This window comes from Arvicanthis niloticus, chromosome 4, assembly GCF_011762505.2.
Source record: "Arvicanthis niloticus isolate mArvNil1 chromosome 4, mArvNil1.pat.X, whole genome shotgun sequence".
In the NCBI taxonomy this organism is placed as follows: domain Eukaryota; kingdom Metazoa; phylum Chordata; class Mammalia; order Rodentia; family Muridae; genus Arvicanthis; species Arvicanthis niloticus.
In genome coordinates, this window is record NC_047661.1 from 72619194 (window position 1) to 72641961 (window position 22768).

Consider the following 22768-nt stretch of genomic DNA (forward strand, 5'->3'; position numbering starts at 1 on the left):
CATGTAAGACCAGCAGATGGGTAAATAATAGCTGTTCAGAGATTGACATGATCCCTTCATTTATGGAAGATTGACTCCAGTAAGCAAAGTACACTGGTGATGGCTATTCTTCCTGTCTGGACCACCTGTGGACTTAAGTAATGTACAAGACTGGAGCGCATGCCTTTTAAAATTATTTTCCTTAAGTTGAAGTAGATAGGTCCAGTTCAAATACAGACTCTTTGAGTAGAAAAACACATACCTTTAATCAGAGTCTTGAGGCAGGAAAACACATACCTTTAATCCAGATCTTGAGACTAGAAGACACACCCTTGGCCACACCTTCTGCTGGTGATCTATATAAGAACATAGAAGAAGGAAGCTTTGTGTGTTTTCCTGTTTGCTCTCATCTTATTAGCAAGTCCACTTCTCCTTGGCATTAGAACCTACTTCTTCAGAAATCCTGTATATACTGAAGAATCCTTGGTTCGTCAAACATTGTGGTCTAATTGCAAGCTTTAGCTATTGTTATATTTGCTGGATCTCACCTTACAGGTTTTTCTGATACACCCCTTTCTCTTTATGTAGAGAAATTGATTGTGTACATTTTCTAAAGGACCCTGACTAATACAACACACCTGTCCCAGCCCAAGCTGCTGCTCCAGTCCTTGGGTCAGGGTCTAGCAAGAGAGACAGTGGGGATAAAGGGGAAGAGATTCCAAGAATGGAGACAAGACAGAGGTTCTGATCAATCTCATATATTGAAAGGAAATCTGGGTATTTATATGCGTTTGCCACGTGTCTCATAGGCATGGATACCACGTGCAACTTGCAGGTGTGGATACTGTGTGCATCTTACAGGCATGTATAATGTGGATAGCAAGTGAGCCTTGCACCTGGGGGCACTAAACAGCAAAAGAAGATATGTGGGAAAAACAAGATATTTTTCAGCATGTGCTCAGCTGTGGTAGGCTGTTGAAAAACAAGTTTCTTGTCAGGGTATATGGTTTCAGATGGATGCAAAGATGATAGCCATTTTCTGCTAGAAGTTGTTTCCCAACACACACCTGAAATGAGAATGTACAAAATTTTCCAAACTCTTCTATTGTTGAGAAGAAGGGAGGGAGGGAGGTATATACACACACATACACACACACACACACAGAGACAGAGAGAGAGAAAGAGAGAGAGAGAGAGAGAGAGAGAGAGAGAGAGAGAGAGAGAGACCGACTTACAGTGACTATGGGTCTGTATTGTTTCCTGTAAAACAAATATTGAAGCCTAGAGCAAAAATTCCATAGAAAAACAGCACCATAGAATGGCCTGTTTAGGAGAAACTGAAACTAAAATCTAAGGAGTATCTATAATTGTATCCTACAGGGTGAAGAGTAAGTAACTTCTACTTCTTCTCAGATCAAATTTAACCTCAAAAATAACTCCAGCAGAAATGTCAGGGGATTTGGAAGACACAACCTGGGGCTATGCCCATATCACTGTTCAGAAATTCTGCTACGAGTGGACCACTATTAACTTTTCATTTTGCATGGAGGAAATTTAGAAAAGGATTACAAGTACAGTGTTCTCAATAGAGTACAAAGACAAAGTAGCATGGTGTTTGAGAGTACTTCCAAACAGGGGTGACAAAGAAAGAAAAGATTACCTGTCAGTTTACCTGGTGTTGCTCAGCTGTCCAGAGATCCCAGTTTGGGCAAAGTTCCAGGTGTGGATAATAAATGCCCAAGGAGAGAAATATCAGAGTATGAAGAGACCCACTGTGGTAAGCTTTCTGAAAAACCAACACAGGGGATTTTAAAAGCTCATCCTTTGAGATTTTCTCCTCTCTCATCCGTATTGCCTTCTCCCTGAAGACCAGCTCACCCTCTGCTGCAAGGTGAACATAGTAGAAGCCTTCTTCAGCATTCCTGGATAGAACATGACACCTGCAATCCAGGATCCAAGGCATGTGTTGAGAGATGACCTAGGGGACCTGTGGGAGAATTCCCTGTTCACAGACTGCTGCCTGTTGGTAGGTGGCCATGAATTTAGGGCTCACAAGGCCATCCTAGCAGCTTGCTCTCCAGTTTTCAGAGCCATGTTTGAACATGAAATGAAAGAGAGCACTAATGAACCACATTGAGATCTATGACCTGGATCCCTAAGTCTTCAAGGAGATGATGGGCTTCATCTACCCAGGAAGGCACCACACTTCCACAGCCACTTTCTGGCCACTGGTGTGCTGGCAGCTGCTGACAGGTATGGCTTAGAGGGCTTGAAGGTCATGTGTGAGGATGCACTCTGCAGGAACCTCTCTGTGGAGAATGCTGCACACACACTCATCCTGGCTGACCTCCACTGCACAGAGCAGCTGAAGACTCAGGCCCTGGAGTTCATTGCACTTCATGCTTCTCACATCTCTGAGACTTTGGGGTAGAAATCAATGGTGGAGTCTTATTCTTACTTCATGGCTGAAGCATTCCACTTCATGATTTCTGCAGTGTTCTTGCTTGCAGCCTTCATTCAAATGCCTAAATTGAGTGGGCTTGTTAGCTATGACCTATACCTGTCTTCCAGCAGCAACAACTAGTGTTTTTGCCAAAGAATTCTGGTTAGAGTGCAATATTGCTGGCACATTTACAGTGAATTAGGGAGAGGCAGCCTAGTGGCTCAGGATTAACAACACCTGTAATATGTTCAAATGGTGGGTGGGGAAAAAGCTACACTGGAGTCTGGGACTCTCTTCCTGACATCTACCCTGTTGGTGTTCTGGCTGATGTCTAGGAAACCAGGATTCAATTTAGGTGCTGGCCCTAAGCACAGCCCAACAGAGTTTCTTCAGAGAAACATGTCTGCATTGGACTGAGTAGAAGAGATGACCTGGGCCCAGAGGATAAGAGAAACAAAACCTGAATGTTTACTTATCATAGAAGAAAAGAAAATGAAGACTTTCTGTTTAAGGACTCAGAACTCAGCTGCAAAAGCAATTACTGCTCTCTCAGAGAACTCTTGTTCAGTTTCCAGCACACACAGGAAAGTTTTCAACCACCTGTAACTGGTGATCCAGAGGTTCTGAGGCCCTCCTCTGGTCTCCTGGGCCACAAACAGCTCTGTAGACAAAACCTTAACCTAATAAAATATAATAGGAATAAACTTTTGAAATTAGTCTGTGGTTTCCAGAGATGTCTATTTTCAGAATAATTATGTGTAGTCCAATCAGCCAAGCTAAGATGTGGATGTTTGTACAGACCCCTCACTGTCCTATCATTATTAGAAATACCCGGTCTTTCTCTTGGAATTTGTTTTTGGCAAATGAGAACTCCATCATCATGCTCTATGACAACTGAGAAGAATAGACCAAAGTGGAGGGAATCTACTCTTCCTGGGATAGATACGTTTGTGGTTGAAAGCATGCAAAAATATTTTATATGTTTAAAAACACTACCAGGGATTGATTCATTGTAAATTCATACTTCCCAAGCCAGTAGATCTCAAACTTCCTAATGCTGTGCCCCCTTAATACAGTTCTTCATGTCATTATCAACCAAAACCATTAAAGTACTTGTGGCAACTCAAGAACTACAATATTGCTACTGTTATGAACCATACTGTAGAGAGCTGATATACAGGCTATCTGATATTCAACCCATATGAATGTGTCATTAGAGTGTGAAAGAGAATAGGAACCCACAGGTTGAGACCCATAGATCTAGGCCATGCCTGCCAGCATTCCAGGTAGATTGCTTACAGATCTTCTCCTACTTCAGACCCAATCCCACTATCTCAACCTCACCTCTGTTGCACACTACCTATGGAAGTCTTCCCTGCCCATTCTTCACATATCCTGTGGATCCCACAGATCTTCTCTTTCTAACCTCCACCCCCCCCCCCCCCACTCTTTGCTCTTTCTCAGCTTTCTAGCCAGGCTTGCACCACCACTAACACAAGTACCACTCTTTCCTTGGTAACAGAAGGATGAAAGTAGATCCACAGCTCTCTCTTTGCTCCCCCACTGACAAATTTCCCCTTTTCATTTTCAGCTGTATAGCAGAAAATCTGCTGTGCTTTTTTTTTTCTGTAAAGCACCAAGCCCAATGCATCACAAAGAAAATTTTTCCACGTTCTTTCTTCCCCCAATCAGACCATCATCTCACCCTCCAACCCCCACAGGCATTCATGAAGAACACAAAAACAACAGGAGATAGAAACAGTTATGGAAACAAATAACTCCATTAATCCCTCCTCCATCCCACCATCAATCCCCTAAGCTCCTCTATACAGCTATATGTTAACACCAGCTGTATCCTTCCTTGCTGCCTGCCTACATCTGCTGTGAATCCCACAGACAATTCCTTTTAATCTCCCTCCCCTCACTTCTTGCTTTATTCTAGCCCCAAACTCCAGCATGTACTCACTGATAAGTCACTGACCAATCCTGACAGGGAAGCATGGAAGCTGCCTGTAGATCTTTCCCTCTCCTTCAGTTCTTGTTTATTGGCACCTACCAGTCTAATCCCCAACTCTATAGCAATCCTTCTGGGGTAACCACTTTTTATTGTCTCTCCCAATTGCAAGGAGACAAAATAAGCAGAATCTGGTGTAATTTCTTCCCTCCTGAAAATCCCATCATACTTCTGACCTATCCCCATCCTAAATGTCACTTCCCTAAACCAGGAAATCTAGAACCACCAGTGGCAATAAGGTCCAAGGAAAATTCCTGTCTGACAGCAGTGATGGCTGTTTTCAATTCCCAACATGACTACATACAGAATGAAGTACAATCAAGAATTCATAAAGATTTCATAAAAGTGTAAAGAGAAGATTAGTACCAGGCCTAGTAGTAATGCAGCATTTAACAAATGCATGCAGATCTCTGAGTTCAAGAACAGTTTACAAAATAAATTCCAAGACACCCAGATCAAAACAGTGAAAGATGTAATAGAACCAAGGTGGCATGTTCAAGACTGGGCACATGGATCTAGGTTAGAATTTCCTTTTGATTAAGATGTAGAGCTTTTGGACCTTCCAGAACCAAGCCTGACTGCATGATGACATGCTTCCCAACATGGTAATAATGGACTGAATCTCCAAAATGGCAAGCTAGCCCAAACTAAATATTTACATTTATAAGAGTTGCTTTGGTCATGATGTCTCTTCACAGCAATAAAATCCTAACTAAGACCACATACAGCAATCACACTCTTCAGATATCCAGAGAGGAAACAGAAGACAAGGAACAGAACTGCTACTCAACACAGAGATATGTAGAAATTAGGATCTAAAGCTTTAACCACTGCAATGCCAGCATCTTAGATGCTAGCACAAACAACACAATCACTAACAGCCAGGGCATTATGTCTATGCTAGAGTCCAGCTATCCTTACACAGCACTCCCTGAACATTTCAACATGGCTGAAGCATAAGGAAAGACCTTAAAATATCTATATGAATGTGATAGAAGTCATTCAGGAGAAAATGAAAAAATTCCTTTAACAAATTCATAAAAGCACATATAATAGTGTAAGGAAGGAAAGAAACCCATTAAAGAAATCCAGGAAAACAAAACAAACAGTGGAAGGAAATGAACAAAGTTGTTTAAGGCCTAAAAATTGAAATAGAATTGATAAAGAAAACAAATACTGAGAAAATTCAGGAAGTAAAGAATTTAAAATTTCCATACAAAGAATAAATGAAATGATAGTTGGTTCTTTGAGAAAATCAACAAATTAATAAATCCAACTCCAAACTAACATAAGTGCAGAAACAAAATATACAAATTCATCTTATCAGAAATTAAAGGTGAGACATTAACAATAGATATGGAGAAAATCCAGAGATTCACAGTGACACACTTTTCAAAACTGCTTCAGCACACTGGAAAATCTAAAATAACTTGACATTTTTCTGGATATCTAACCCTTATCAAGGCAAAATCAAGGTCATATAGTCAACTAAACAGACATAACTCCTAATAAAGTAGAAGCAGTCAATAAAATTCACCTCACTTGCCCCCTTCCAAACAGTATCCCCTAACCCTTCTTTCCTCCTTGTTGCTGTGTAGAAGCTTCCAATTCAGGAGGGATTCCCTCTGGACCACAGCCAGGAAGGCCAGGCCATGAGAATTCCAGGTAGGGCACCTTCTCACAATCATATTCCAATCTCTCATTCCACTCCATGACTATCCCAAATCCCTCTTTCCCTCCTCTTCACTGTGTGCCAGTTCTCAACATGGACCTAGACCCCCTGGCTGGCCCTCTTCACCTGACCCTGTCTCTTCACTTTTCCAATTTTCTACCACTATTTCTCTCTCCAGGTACACTCCTTTTTCATTTCCCTTCAGGTAATTCAGGACGCCTCCAGGGATATTCACTGATCTTAGCCTAATTTAGTACAAAGTCTCATATCAAGGTAGACAAGGCAACCCAGTAGGGGAAAGAAAGAAACAGCAAGAGCCACAGAGTGAGAGAGTGAAAGCAAGAGAGAAGAATTACAGGCCACAGTTCAAGTAATCCAACCATTGATAACTCTGAATTGTTAAATCCACGAATCTAATAGTTGCTGTGTTCCAAAGGCTGTGTGTCTCAGGTGGCCTTCAGTATATGCTGGAATTCTGAAGAAGTGTGCTCCAAAACAAACAAAAAGCAAAACTTTCTTTATCCATGTCCTTATATAGACTTCTAGTAAAATGTGAAGTGTCCCGGCCCACATTATTCCACGCTGCCCCATGTTTGGGGGCCAAGTGACCCAGTCTGTTCGAAAGAGACAGGTCTAGCAAGAAAGAGAGAGTGAGAATGGAGAAGGAAGAGACTAGAAGAATGATGACAAGACAGGGTGTGTGATCAAGTCCTGTTTATTGAAAGGAAATCATGGGTACATATATATAAACATAAACAGGAGAATACAGCTGAAGACACTATACCACATGTTTCTTGCAGCTGTGGGCACTAAACAAAAAAAATGAGATATGTGAGAATAACAAGATGTTTTTCAGAGTGTGCTAAGCTGTTGTAAGCTGTTGAAAACAATCTCTTGTCTGGCTTGAGATGGCTGCAAAGATGATAGCCGCTTTCTGCTAGGAAATTTTTAAATTTTTTCTGCTAGAAAAAATTTTTTAAATTTTTCAAAAGGGAAGGCTGGGAAAACTTACAGAAACCATGCCTGCCTTAGGTTGGAACAAAGGACCCCAGGCTCCCTTTCTCCTCTTTGGATACTCAATATCCATTTGATTGAGCTGTCTTAGGATGGTGAGCCCCCCCCCCCCCCCCCCCAGTTAGGGGCAAGCATCTTGAATGTTCTCTTACCTGTCATTGACTATCTGGCTTAGCATGTAAGTTAGGGGTTAATCCTCTTCAGTCTCAATGACAGACCTTTTAAAGTTCCCTACTTCCAGCCTGTAATAATGGACCTGTATGGGTTTTATTTGAATAGCATCTATCTGTTGTCATACAAAAGCCATCAGTCTGTTGAACAGCATGGATCCGAGAGACAAGAGACTTACCAATGCCTGAATGATCAGTATAAAAGCAGCAAACTTTTTTTTAAAGGCAACACATAACTTCCTTTGTTGGAAAAGTTAAAGGTCTAAGCCTTGTACCCACATAATTTGAATTAATAGAAATTATACCAATGAAACCCTTGAATTTGCATCAGTTTAGTAACAATTATACAGATTTCTACCAATACATTATGGCTGTGTAATCCATTTTAGCTCTTCCTTCCTGTTCCAATGAAACCATTACTTTCCCCTAGATAGACAGCCTAATATTAACCACCTCAGTCCACAAGTCCAGGGTACTGGGGTGCCAACTCTTCATTACCTTCTTCAAGCTGAATATAGGCATTGAGATATTAGAAGAGGGATGAGGGGAAGGGTAAATTGAGAAGCCTCTGATGTCTGTCTTAACTGCATCCAGCTGGAAGTCCAGGACATCAGTGGACATGCAGGTGACAAGAAGATTCATTCACCAAGGCTGTGGATTCTGTAATATACACATCTCAAAACAAATTTTAGTATCAAGATAATTATTTTGTTTTATTTTCTAAAATCTAGTCTTCTGTAGGCCTACCTCTGTCCTGTCTGATCCATATAATTCAGGAAGATATAACTACTACCTTAATGACCTCTTCTGAAAACACATAGGAAAACCCTTTTTCCCAAATCTGCCTGTCTATCCTTGAGCCAGTAACCAGAAAATCCTTTACACTGACCTTTTATCCAGAGGAAAAAATATAAGTACACAACTCATAATCACATCCATTTTGAAAGTTAAATCAGTCTAATACAAATGATTAACACTATCTTTCTGTTCAGCTCTTTGCCTAGAGCAACCTTCTATTTATCTATTTATCTGTTTGGCTCTCTTGACAAGGAGCAGCCTGAAACTACTCCTCACATCTTTAAATCCTTTTTCATCTGTTCTTGCTGACTTATTTCTTGCCCCATTTTCATTACTATGACCTACTGGTCTCAACATGGCAGGTTGTTGTGGCAATCACCTTTGTTTCACTTCTGAATTTTTGGCAGACTCTTCTTCCAGTAATGTTCCTCACTGGGTCTTTTGTTCTTGCTGCCTTGTGTCGAGTACCAAGTGTTTGGACCCATGCTGCTTCATGCTCCCCTACACTGGGTGCCAAGATGTCCCAGCCCACACTACTCCACACTGCCACATGTTGGGGGGCCAAATGACCCAGTCCGTTCAGGTCAGTCAACAGGGTCTAGCAAGAGAGAGATAGTGGGAATAGAAGGGCAAGAGAGTAGAAGAATTGTGACAACACAGAGTGTGTGATCAAGTCCTGTTTGTTGAAAGGAAATCATGGGTATATATAAGCATATGCAGGGGAACACAGCTGAAGACACTTTACCACGTGTGCCTTGCAGCTGTGGGCACTAAACAACAAAATGAGATATGTGAGAAAAATAAGCCTCTTTCTGCTAGGAGTTGGCTCCCAACAGTGAAGTCCAGTTTAATGGTGTGCTTCTCCTGCCTCAATATCTGAATCACTGGTGGTCTTCCTACATCAAAGCTCCAGAATAATGGGGATTTAAATACTCTAAACCAAGCAATAAAGATTTCATAGGTGTCTCCTGCATTTGTGAATCATAGTTCTTTACAGTTATAGTCAAGTTGATAACCAAGAATAGCCATTACAAAGGGCTACTGATGTATATGAATTAGATTTATTATGGTTGTTAGTATTGGTGTTTATTGTTATTATTACTATTATTTTTAAATTATAATCTTTTCTCATACATACCTCCTGACCAGAGTTTCCTTTCCCTTAGATTTTATATCAAGCTAATTTGCTGAAAGTGTTTATTAGCCAAGGAATGTGGGGCCTAACACAAGGTCTAATCTCCATTCCACCTTCACCCTTCAGTCACATACACAGGTGGAGGGCCCAAACAGGCCCTAGAGAGATTTACATACTAATGAGGTACCTGAAGGCCAGAGTTGGAGCCATTAAACATTCCTCCCCAACCCCTCCCCCCATTCTCCCCTCCCCTTTTAACTCAGGTGGATCCTGGGTTTATGGGGTATGCATCCAGATCCATCCACCATCCGCCATGTGAATAAACCAGTTTTGGAAACCCAAGGGCTTCCTCGTGTGTTGGGGCCGCTCAGACATGAGGAACCCTGAGGAGCCAGGGAGAAGCCTTTAGTTAATGAGCAGCCTGGCCCAACTTCCAGCTGGAGGAACCCAGAGCTTTCCCAGCCAAGTACCCACAGCATGGCGGGAGGAACCCTGGGATCCCCAGCCTTATATTTTTCCCAACAAAGGAATATCCTGGTTCTCATGATGACATGATTCTTACCATGATGATAATAGACTGAACCTCCAAAATGGCAAGCCACCTCCAGCTAAATGTTTTTCTGTATAAGAGTTGCTTTGGTCGTGATTTCTCTTCACAGCCATCAAATTCTAACTAAGTCAACATAAAACAATCACATTCTTCACAAATCCAGAAAGGAAACCTGTTGCAAACCATTCTGCCTCACACTTGAGGGCCACTATGTTAAGGCTCACACTGCCTGGCTTGGGGGCCACTGTGTCCCAGCCTGCCAGGAGCCAAACTCAGGAAATTACCTGCTGTTTTAGAAAGTCTAGTCAGTACAAGGTTAAGAAAGGACATTCACAGGTCTCAGGTCCCAGGAACTTAAAGAACGTCTGGCATTTCCTTTGAGCTGATTATGACAGTGGGATGGTCTAGGGTGATAAGATTATGACAGTGGGATGGTCTAGGGTGATAAGAATTCCATAGTAGGATAGCCCTAAGCAATGACCCTCACCCAAACTTCCCGGTTTGCTGTGTCTTTATAACCTGCCACCAAAATTAAAGTTTCAGAGCTTGATCAGAACCCAGACTTGCTCTCATTCTTTGTGTCTCTTGTCCTTTCATTCGTTCGCCCCTTTCCCTAAGGTCTCCTCGAATCCTCGCCGGCCGGGGCACTGGCCTTAGTTGCTGCTCCGGTCCATAGGTCAGGGTCTAGCAATAGAGAAAGTGGGGATGGAGGGGTAAGAGACAGGAAGAATGGAGAGAAGACAGGATGTGTGTTCAAGTCCCTAGTCTTCAGTCTCTTTTATTGAATGGAAATCCTGGGTATTTATATGCTTTGCCACATGCATTGTAGGTACGAATACCTTGTGCATCTTGCAGGCATGGATATCACATGGGCCTTGCAGCTGGAGTCACTAAACAGCAAAACAAGATATGTGGCATATACAATATGTTTATTAGAGTGTGCTCAGCTGTTGTAGGATGTTGAAAAACAAGTCTCTTATCGGGGTATATGGCTGAAGATGGCTGCAAAGATGATAGCCACTTTCTGCTAGGAGTTGGCTCCCAACAGAAACCAAAGACAAGGAACAGAACTGCTACCCAACACAGACAAATAGACACAGGAAAGAAGAAAGCCACATTCAGACGGTTGGGGCTCTCCTTCCTGCCCACCATACAGGAGCTCTTCCACTTGCCCTCCTTTTTGTGAACACTCTGACTTCTGACAAGTTAAAGAAAACACCGTTTACCAGATTATGTTTATGGCAGGAATCAGTGTAAGACAAGCACAAGAGTAAATAATAGCTTGCAGAGATTGACAAGATCCCTTGATTTATGAAAGATTGACAACAGTATACAAAGCACACTGGGGATGACTGTTCCTATCTCCATCTGGACTACCTCTGGAATTCAGTAACATCCAAAGCAGGAAGGCATAACTTTTAATTTTTTGTTTTGTTTTGTTTTTTGCTTAAGTAGATGGGGATAGACCCAGTTCAAATACACACCTTTAGTTAGAAAAACACACACAATTAATCTGACTCTTGAGGCAGAAAAACACACACCTTTAATCCAGATCTTGAGATTAGAAGACTCTGCTGCAGCTGAGCCACACCTTCTGCTCTAGGCCTATATAAGTACATGGAAGAAGGAAGCTCTTCCTCTTTGCCTGTTTGCTCTCGTCTTACTAGCAAGCCCATTTCTTCACTGGCATTGGAGCCTGCTTCTTCAGAATTCCAGCTTATACTGAAGAACATCTAAGACATCAAACCTTGTAGACTAAGTAAGTACTGGCTTTAGCCATTGTTGGATTAACTGGACCTTAGACTATAATTCATTCTCTTATATTCTCTATCTACTGATATACAGAAATTCATTCTGTATGTTCTCTACTGGGCCATTGTTGAGAGCCATACTGCCCGGCTTTGTGGGCCAAAATGTTGCGGCCTGCTCCGCTCCATGCTTGGCAGCCACTGTGTCCTGACCCAAGCCGCCGCTCCAGTCAGAGGGTCAGGGTCTAGCGAGAGAGTGTGGGGCATTCTTCGTTAGAAGAATGGAGAACGGAATTCTGAGGTATTTATACGCTTTTGAAAAGTGCCTTGTAGGCGCGTGGATACCACATGCCTTGCAGTTGTTGATATGACATAAGCCTTACAGGCGTCTATAGCATGGATAGCATGTGCACCGTGCGCCTTGCAGGCTTGGATACCACGCGCGCCTTACAGCTGGGAGCAGTAAACAGCAACACAAAATATATGGGATATCAGAGTGTGCTTCAGCTGTTGTAGGCTACTGAAAACCAAATCTCTTATCAGGGTATATGGTTCCAGATGGCTGCAAAGATAATCTAGCCACTTTCTGCTAAAAGTCGGCTCCCAACAGGCCATGACTAATACAATATACTTGAACTGAAGCTAATTTCCAAATATGTCTCCCCATGGGGCCCCAAGCCCCTTCAATTCCTTCAGTCAACCCTCTTACTGGGGACCCTGTGATCAGTTTGATGGCTAGCTGTGAGCCTCTGCCTCTGTATATGTCAGGTTCTGGCAGTGCCTCTCAGGAGACAGGTATATCAGCTCTAGTCAGCATGCACTTCTGGACATCCACAACAGTGTATGCATATGCTGATTGCATCTGGGAGGGACTTGCAGGTGGGTAGTCTCAGAATGGTCTGTCCTCCAGTTTCTGCCCCACACATTGTCTCATATTTGCTCCTGTGAGTATATTGTTACTCCTTCTAAGAAGAGCCGAAACACCCACACATTGGGGTTTTTCCCCCCTTGGGCTTCATGTAGTCTGTGAGTTATGTCTTAGATATGGTGAAATTTGGGGCTAATATCCACTTATCAGTGAATGAATACCATGTGTGTCCTTTTGTGACTGAGTTACTTCACTTGGGATATTTTCTAGTTCCTTCCATTGACCTAAGAATTTCATGAATTCATTGTTTTTAATAGCTGAGTAATACTCCATTCTGTAAATGTACCACGTTTTCTGTATCCATTCTTCTGTTGAAGGACATCTGGGTTCTTTCCAGCTTCTGACTATTATAAAAAAGGCTGCTATGAACATAGAGGAGCATGTGTCCTTGATATATGTTAGCATCTTTGGGGATATGCCCAGGAGTGTTATCGCTGGATCAACAGGTAATGCTATGTCCAGTTTTCTGAGGAACCACCAGATTGATTTCCAGAGTGGTTGTACCTGCTTACAATCCAACCAACAATGGAGGAGTGTTCCTCTTTCTCCACATCCTTGCCAGTATCTGCTTGCTGTCGCCTGAGTTTCTAATCTTAGCCATTCTGAATGGTGTGAGGTGGAATCTCAGGTTTGTTTTGATTTGCATTTCCCAGATGACTTAGGATGTTGAACATTTCTTTAGGTGCCTCACAGCCATCTGATATTCCTCAGTAGGGAATTCTTTGTTTAACTCTGTACCCCATTTTTAATAGGGTTATTTGACTGTCTGGAGTCTAATTTCTTGAGTGCTTTGTAAATTTTGGATATTAGCCCTCTATCTGATGTAGGATTGGTAAAGATCTTTTCCCAATCTGTTGTTGGCCATTTTGTCCTATTGACAGTGTCCTTTGCCTTACAGAAGCTTTGCAATTTTATGAGGTCCCATTTGTCAATTCATTTTTTTTGTTTCTATTTTGTGGAATAGTTTATAGAGAATTGGTATTGGTATTAAGTCTTCTTGGGAGGTCTGATATAATTCTGCACTAAAACCATCTGGTGCTGGGCTATTTTTTTTCCCTTGGGTTTCAGATTTTAATAAATGCTGCTGTTTCTTTAGGGGTAATAGGACTGTTTAGATGGTTTATCTGATCCTGATTTAACTTTGGTGTCTGGTATCTGTCTAGGAACTGTTCATTTAATCCAGATTTTCCAGTTTTATTGAGTATAGGCTTTTGTAGTAGGTTCTGATGATTTAATTTTCTCAGTTTCTGTTGTTATGTCTCCTTTTTCAGTTCTGATTTTGTTAATTTGAATAAAGTCTCTGTTCCCTCTGCTTAGTCTGGCTAAGGGTTTATCTATCTTGTTGACTCTCACAAAGAACCAGCTCCTGGTTTTGTTGATACTTTGTATAGTTCTTTTTGTTTCCACTTGGTGGATTTCATCCCTGAGTTTGATATTTCCTGCTGTCTACTCCTCTTGGGTGCATTTGCTTCCTTTTGTTCTAGAGCTTTCAGGTGTGCTGTCAAGCTCCTAGTGGATGCTCCCTCCAGTTTCTTTTTGTAGGCACTTAGAGCTATGAGTTTTCCTCTTAGCACTGCTTTCATTCTGCCCCATGAGTTTTGGTATGATGTGTCCTCATTTTCATTAAATTCTAAAAGTCTTTAATTTATTTCTTTATTTCTTCCCTGACCAAGTTATCATTGAGTAGAGCATTGTTCAGATTCCCAGTGTATGTGGGCTTTACATTGATTTTATCAGTATTGGAGACCAGCCTTAGTCCATGGTCATCTGTCCATTGCTGAGAATGGGGTGTTGAAATCTCCCACTGTTACTGTGTGAGGTGCAGTGTGTGCTTTGAGCTTTAGCTAAGTTTCTTTTATGAATGTGGGTGCCCTTGAATTTGGTGCATAGTTGTTCAGAATTGAGATTTCATCTTTGTTGATTCTTCCTTTGATGAGCATGAAGTGTTTGTTCTTATCTTTTTTGAGAACGTCTGTTTGAAAGTCCAATTTTATTCGCTATTAGAATGGCTACTCCAGCTTGTTTCTTAGGACCATTTGCTTGGAAAATTGTTTTCCAGCCTTTTACTCTGAGGTAGTATCTGTCTTTGTCACTGAGGTGCGTTTCCTGTATGCAGCAAAATGTTGGGTCCTGTTTATGTATCCAGTCCATTAGTCTATATCTTTTTACCATTGATGGTAAGAGTTATTAAGGAGAAGTGATTGTTGCTTCCTCGTTTTTTGTGTTGTTTGGGGGTTTTTGTTTTTGTTGTTAGAGGTGGAGTTATGTTTGTGTAGCTATCTTCTTTTGGTTTGTTGGAAGAAGATTACTTTCTTGCTTTTTCTAGGGTATAATTTCCCTCCATGTTTTCCTCTATTATCCTTTGTAGGGCTGGATTTTGGAAAGATATTGTGTAAATTTGGTTTTGTCATGGAATATCCTGGTTTCTCCACGTATGGTAATTGAGAGTTTTGCTGGGTATAGTAGCCTAGGCTGCCATTTGTGTTCTCTTAGGGTCTGTATGACATATGTCCAGGGTCTTCTGGCTTTTATAGTCTCTGGTGAGAAGCCTGGTGTAATTCTGATAGGTCTGCCTGTATATGTTACTTGACATTTTCCCCTTACTGCTTTTACTATTTTTTCTTTGTTTTGTGCATTTAGTGTTTTCATTATTATGTGATGTGGGGTGAATTTCTTTTCTGATCTAGTTTATTTGGAGTTCTGTAGGCTTCTTGTATGTTCATGGCATCTCTTTCTTTAGGTTAGGGAAGTTTTATAATTTTGTTGAAGATGTTTACTGGTCCTTTAAGTTGGGAATCTTTGCTTTCTTCTATACCTATTATCCTCAGGTTTGGTCCTCTCATTGTGTTCTGGATTCCTGGATATTTTGGGTTAGAAGTTTTTGCATTTTGTATTTTCTTTGACAGTTGTGGGAATGTTTTCAATGGTATCTTCTGCACCTGAGATTCTTTTCTTCTATCTCTTGTATTCTGTTGGTGATGCTTGCATCCATGACTTCTGATCTCTTTCCTAGATTATCTATCTCCTGGGTAGTCTCCCTTTGTGATTTCTTCATTCTTTCTCCTTCCATTTTTATGTTCGTTCTGAATAGTTTTGTTCAATTCCTTCACCTGTTTGGTTGTGGGTTTTTTTTTTTTTTTTTTTGTAACTCTTTAAGGGATTTTTGTATTTCTTTTTAAGGGCTTCTATCTGTTTACATGTGTTCTCCTGTATTTCTTTGAAGAAGTTATTTATATCCTTCTTAAAGTCTTCTATCACTCTCATGAGAAGTGATTTTAAATCTAAATCTTGCTTTTCTGGTGTCATTGGATATTAAGGTCTTGCTATGGTGGCAGAACTAGTTTCTGATGATGCCAAGTAACCTTGATTTCTGTTGCTTATGTTCTTGTGCTTGCCTCTCACCATATGGTTATTTCTAGTGCTACCTTCACTCACTATCTCTGACTGGAGCCTGGTTGTGCTATTGTTTTGGTTGAGTCAGAACTCTTCAGAGTCCAGCTGTCTCTGTGATCCTGTGATCCTGTGATCCTGAGACCTTGGTTGTGATAGCTCCTGGGAGTCAGGCTGCTTCTGGGCTCCTGAATCCTGGTGTGCCCAAGGTCCTGAGATCCTATGATCCTATTATCTTATGTTCCTATATTAGAGCTCCTGGGAGTCCAGTCTCCCCTGAGTTTTGGAGGAATGAGTGCAGAGCTGAAGCCTTAAGGCACTACAATATACTTGAAATGAGAATGTATTTTCCAAGCTCATCCAAAGTTTGAAATCATAACTGCTGTGTTTCATGAAATAAGAGCCAGAATATGTTTGTTAGAACCAGGTATAGTAAGAATTAGAGGGGTGCCCAGGAGGGTCAATGCTGAGGCATCCCTTCCCCCTCTGGTACCAGCCACAGTGTAGAATAGTTTATTATATACTTTGGTATCATATATATATATATATATATATATATATATATATATATATATATATATGGTTTATGTAGAGCATGGGAAGGGGAGTTGAGTATGGATGAGAAAGTAGTAAAGACAGATGAAGAGAAAAAGAAAGAGAAAGAGGAAAAAGTGAGGATAGAAAGAAAAACACATGGAGAAACAGGGGCAAAGGGGAAGAGAACTTAGTGAGAAAGTGGTCAGGAAGTGTAGGAAAGTAAGAGAATAAGAGAGTGGAGAGGGGCAAAAAGCCACTTTCGTTGTGACTCTGGTGTACCTTGCTATTGCCCGATAAATTTTGGGTGGAGTCTAGAAAAAAATGATAACATTTCTTCATTATTGATTAATTTAAAATAAAAGGAAAAACTAGAAAGAGACAATTGTGGAGCAAGAATAGAGTTGTCATGATCCTTAGTTACTTCTTGCTGATTTTGGAATGACATGTCTTTGGAAAACCAAGAAAATGTGGATTGTGACATTGGTCCAATCATAGGAGGTTGGCTGTTTCCTTGCTATCCAGGGACTGTGGAACCATCTCTAGATAAAAGGAACAGGTCCAATTGAAGCATCTGTGTCTGTGAGAGTAGATTGGAGCATGTGGGTTGCATCTCTGGAGCTGTCTAGGATGTGATTTTTCAGTAAACTCCTGGACCTGACAAGATGATAAAACATTGTGTGTGTGTGTGTTTGTGTAGTAGTAGTAGTAGTAATAATAGTAATAGTAGCAGTAGTAGTTGTAGAAAATAATACATGTATACTATGAATACATTATATACACATATGATATATACATTGTATATGCAATATATACTTTATAGATATACACTACATATATTTATATATTTTACATTATATATATGTATATATATATGTATATATATGTATATATATATATACACATATATATATGAGAACATTGTTAACAACATTTTAGTAGAAAAAGAACTTTTTGTAAGTGTACATTTGAAACCCTTAGGTCTTGGTGTTTGGTGTGACATGAGTGCAAATCCCAGGGAACAGAAGAGGAACCCCACCCTCTAGAAGAGTTCTCAAGAGGGAACCTAGGCTATCGATTGGCAGGTATACTTACCCAAATGTAATTTGTTTGGTCCATGGGAGGTAGAGCTGACGGTGTTATTGGAGCTTATAAGTTTACAAAAGAGAGAAATTTGTTAACAGCATGAACAATCTTTAACATGAGCTTAGGGAAGACAAAAACCATTCATGAAGCAGAAGGAGCAAGAAGGGCTTTTTCTTCTGTCTAGGAGACTGAATGTATATAAATAAATGTAATAAAATGAGAAGCATTTTGAAGAATGTATTTGAAGATAATTAACGGAAGATAACAGAAACTAAAAAATTTGACAACCTTTTAAATATGATAATTGATCATATAGTTTACCCCGAGAAACACCTTAAAGTCTATAATTAAAAGACAATCAAAGGAAACTTATATTTGTAACTATGACAGCTGATAGTATAGATTTAGCACAAGAAGCACTTTTAGTCTGTAGGTTAAGGTCAATCAAAGGAAACTTAAAATTTAAACTTGTGATTATAAAAATTGGATCGTGGAGTGGGATGTTTTATTAGGGTTAGGCTAATTTATAAGAACTCTATTATTAATGTTAGGTCAGTGTCATAAGAAGGGGAGGAAATATGAAGCATCTAGTCACTGGGAACTGAGTTTAGAAAACAAAGTAACAGAAGGTTATATCTGTGAAAGGTTACATCTGAACTTGTGTATCTTTTATTGTGAAGCCTGAGAGAGAGTAAGGCAAACCTGTCTGTCTTTGGTAAGAGATCTGGTACTCTAAACTAGTTAACAAATTGACTAATGAGATATTAAGGTGATAAATTACCTTCGGGGAAGGAGTTAGAGGTCTGTTTTCTAGCTGTAGTTTGCTTAGCTGTCAACCTACAGAAATTTGAGAAAAATAAATTATAATCTAGACATCATTAATTAAAATGACAGAGATTGGTCAATAGTCCACTACCTAGAAAGTTTTCTAGGTCCCCATGTTCTCCAACACAACTCTGGGCAGAGTCAGTGTGTCAATTAGGCCCAGAAAAGAAGAAGCTTTTTTTTCCTGTAGAATAGGAGAAATGACTCACCTTGACCTAGGCAATATGAGACATTTAATTCTCTGGGTGTCCTCAATTTCACAACACTGTAGGCTGATCTCTGGCAGCAGCAAGGAAATGAAGCACTGTTTCTCAGTGGTTTTTATAACACTCTAGGCAGTCTTGTCATTCTGCCTACATTTTCTTGGAGACCTTGGTGGGAATGTGGGGGGTTGTAACTTTTATGCTTTGGGAGTGTCTGTCTGTTCTAATAAGTTAAACATTTACTATTACATTTAGCAGATTTCTGAGAAGACTGACAGCTAGTATCTATTAAGCACATCTGAGTTAGGCAATCTCTAAGTTAAATCAGTGATCTTTAACCTTTTTACGGTTGTAAATCTTTAAATTACTATTAAAACTATTGCTTCCCAAGGCAGGATAGAAATCAGAGACCCTAAGTCAGCATGTTCTAAGGTGACAAGGCAGTGAGGTAGGAATTGCCACAAAGAAGGTGAGTGGTCATGGGACTGTCATTAACTAAGATGGCAGTGAAGCTACAGCCAGTCATGTGACCTCTCTTAGCTAAGATGTCACTGAAGCAAAGGCTTAGAAAAACCTTATCTGCCCACAAAAAGATGGAATACTCTCATAAGACTGCCCCCAATCAAGATGGTGATAAAGCTACAGCTCTGACTAAAGGAATGTCACATGTTTGTTACATCTTAAAATGGCAGAAATGGCTGTATATCACTAGATAAAAACATATAAAAGCACAAACATATAGAGATGAATGGACATGTTTTTTCTGGTGGACAAGAGGTCTCACCATAGCCTCTGTTGCTGTGTCCAGAGCAGTGGGTTTGATCTGTGCATGGAGCAACTGAGCTTCCCTACCTGGTTTAGAGCTGATGCTGACAGTGGTGGTGGTGAGCAGAACCCAGGAGCACAGAAGCATACACAACAGCTCAATCTGGTGTGAGCAGGGCAGAAATGAAGCAAGACAAGGGAGCAAGCACCTTGGGGAGGGGCGGGAAGTAAGAGGCAGTGCCTGCAGCTGTGCTCTGTTTGCCTGCAACTCTGCTCTAGCATAGCATGATTTTTGCCCCCAATGAGTTTGGGTTGGGCAGGGAGCAAGAAAGCAAGGGTGAAAGTGGAGAGAGGAGGCTAGAGGCAGCTGCAGAGGCAATGGCAGAATCATGGGGGAACACTTTCTCAATAGTTATCATACCACAATCTAAGCAGTCTTGTCATTGTGCCTATATGCAGGAGGGAGATCAAAGAAATAAAGCAGGAAGAGATGGGGTGTGGTAAGAGTGGGCCCTACATAGAAATCTTTCCATTTTTCCAGAAGGCAGAAGAGAGAGTTGTAAAAGTTTCTGTAAGTAACTTTTGACACCCGTGCAGTTTTTGCTTCGTGGATATTGTGGCCAAATTTAGCTCGTGAAGTTTTATGCCTTTGAGAGTGGGAGGCATCCCAGTATGAAACCTGGGAGTGGCTGGGAAGACATATGCTTTCTGGATGAGAGTGCAGTTATTAATTACCCCTACCAGCATCCTGAGGATAAGTTAATAACTAACCAACAGAAGGTCAGATCACCAATACATCAAACATTGAATTGAGGTCTGAGCTCAGGCCAGTACCTGAGTGGGCAGTGAGGAGACTGGTTTATCCAGGCCTGAGGTTTCACAACAGTGATAAAAGGAAATTACACAGAGGAGAGAGGAAATCTCAACTAAAGGGAAAATGTCCTAAAATAAGGATACAGTGGAGAGGCCAGTCATAAAGACTGTGAATGTCTTCATCCACAAGAACAACACAAGGTGGCTGCTAGCTCAACAACCCTACCTTGGACCAGGGAATGTTTACACTGACCACTTGATATGTTTTGAATGGGTAGTGCTTCTAATGTGCAAACTGTTGAATGGAAAGTTCATGTGGCAATGGGAGATGTTAACCTGGGAACCTGCAAGTTGTTAAATCTGAGTCACAACACCAATGTGTATTATAAAAAGTAATTGAGGATCTGTTTGATAGCCCAAGCTATGGTGATGGTGGGATTGGTTATCTGGTAGGCCCATGCTGAGTGAGGCATCCCATCCCCCTGAGGTACCAGCCATATGATAGGTTTAGTATAGAATAGTTTATTTAGAGCATGGAAGAGAGTTAATTAGGGATGATAAGGGAGGAGAGAGAGAGAGAGAGAGAGAGAGAGAGAGAGAGAGAGAGAGAGAGAACTTAGGACAAATTGAAACTAAATTCTAAAATGTATCTATAATTGAATCCACCAGAATGAAGAATAAATAACTTCTAGTTCTTCTTTTTAGATCAACTTTAGATCAACTTTAACCACCAAACGACCTCCAACAGAAATGACAGGGGACCTGGAAGCCAAGAGCTGGGGCTCCACACATCACTGTTAAGAAATTCTGCTGTGTGTGGACCATTAGCAACTTTTCATTTTGCATTCGTGGAATTCGGAGAAAGATTTCAAGCCCAGTGTTCTCATTAAAGGCCAATGACAAAGTGGCATGGTGTTTAAGAGTTCATGCAAACAGGGTTGATGAAGAAAGCAAAGACTACCTGTCAGTTTACTTGGTGTTGCTCAGCTGTCCAGAGAGACCAGTTTGGGTAAAGTTCGAGTTCTGGATCCTAAATTCCCAAGGAGAGAAATATCAAAGAACAAAGAGCACAAAAATCACTAGCTTTCTGCAAAACCAAGAATAAGGATTCAAAAGGTTCATTCTCCAAGATCTCCTCCTCTCCCATTAGCATTGGCTTCTCCCTGAAGACCAGCTCACCCTCTGCTGCAAGGTGGACATAGTAGGAGACTTTTTGCATGCCTGGAAAGAACGTGACACCTGCAATCATGGATCAGTTTAACACACTGTCAGATGACCTAAGGGAGTTGTGGGAGAAATCTCTCTTCACAGACTGTTGCCTGTTGGTGGCTGGCCATGAATTCAGGGCTCACAAGGCCATCCTAGCAGCTCGCTCTCCAGTTTTCAGAGCCATGTTTGAACATGAAATGAATGTAAATCAATTTGTGATCCATGACCTGGATCCCCAAGTCTTCAAGGAGATGATGGTCTTTATCTACACTGGGAAGGCACAACACCTCGATAGCTACTCCATGGCCACTGCTGTGCTGCCAGCTGCTTACAACTATGGCCTAGAGAGCTTGATGGTCATGTGTGAGGTTGCCCTCTGGAGGAACCTCTCTGTGGAGAATGCTGCACACATTCTCAGACTGGCTGACCTCCACAGCAGAAGGAAGCTGAAGGCGAAGGCCCTGGATTTCATTTCGGTTCATGCTTCTGAGGTCTCTGAGACCTCAGGGTGGAAATCAATGGTAGTGTCACACCCCCTCTTGGTGGCTGAAGCAATCCACTCCGTGGTTTCTCCAAAGTACCCTGGCTCCTGCAAATTATTTTCTTTTCTTTTGGTTTTTTTGTTTTTGGTTTTTTTTGGTTTGGTTTATTTTTTTCTTTTCTTCTGCAGCATTTACACTGAATCTGGGAAAAGGCAGCATGGTGGATCAGCATTTAAAACACCTATAATATATTAAAATGGCGTATTTTGGAAGGGTAGCACAGGAGTCTAGGACACTCTACCTGACATCTACCCTGTTGATGGTCTTGTTTGGTTTTTGTCTGATGACTTGAAATTGGGATTCAATTTAGGAGCTGGCCTAAAGCTGGCCTTAGGTGGGGGTGGGGGGGGAGGGTAAACCCCAGTGCACTGGTTCAATAAAACTCTTGCTTTTCCATTGAACACACTGTCAATGAGTATTTCTGTGGGAGCTTGTCTTCCCGGTTTGGATCTCAGGGTCCAACAGTATGAGGCCAGGGGCCACCTGGACCAAGTGTCAAATATTGTCACATGGCAATAATAGTCAAATAGCCCCCTGTTTGGTTGAAATCTTGTTTTGTCACTGAAAGACTCCCAAGAGGGGAGACCCTCACTCAAGTTTTGGGATGTCATGGCCACCCAATAATTCATAAGACAACAATCTAGATGCAATCAGCAAGAGGTATATTTTGGGATCACCAGCTGATGGTCAATCCATAACTCACACAGGAGCAGAGGAATTGACAAAACATTCTGTCTAGGGGCAGTCTTATATAGGGGAACCGACAAACAGGGAGAGGGCAGTGAAAGGGTAACTAAGGAAACATATCATAAAAACAATGGAAAGTCCCAAGAAGTCCCAACCCATAATTTAGTCAGGGTCATGCAGAAAACATGTTATATACTTATCTTTTGTAAGAATGTAACCTTGCCCAACCATTTGTCTTGTGGTCAGCTAGTTCCTGGGACCAC

At 41.2% G+C, this 22768-nt stretch overlaps 1 pseudogene; it reads left to right on the plus strand.

Moving 5' to 3' along the window:
* Window positions 1–20817: 20817 nt before the first annotated feature.
* LOC143442174 (TD and POZ domain-containing protein 5-like) lies at window positions 20818–22013 on the plus strand (annotated as a pseudogene).
* Window positions 22014–22768: the final 755 nt, after the last annotated feature.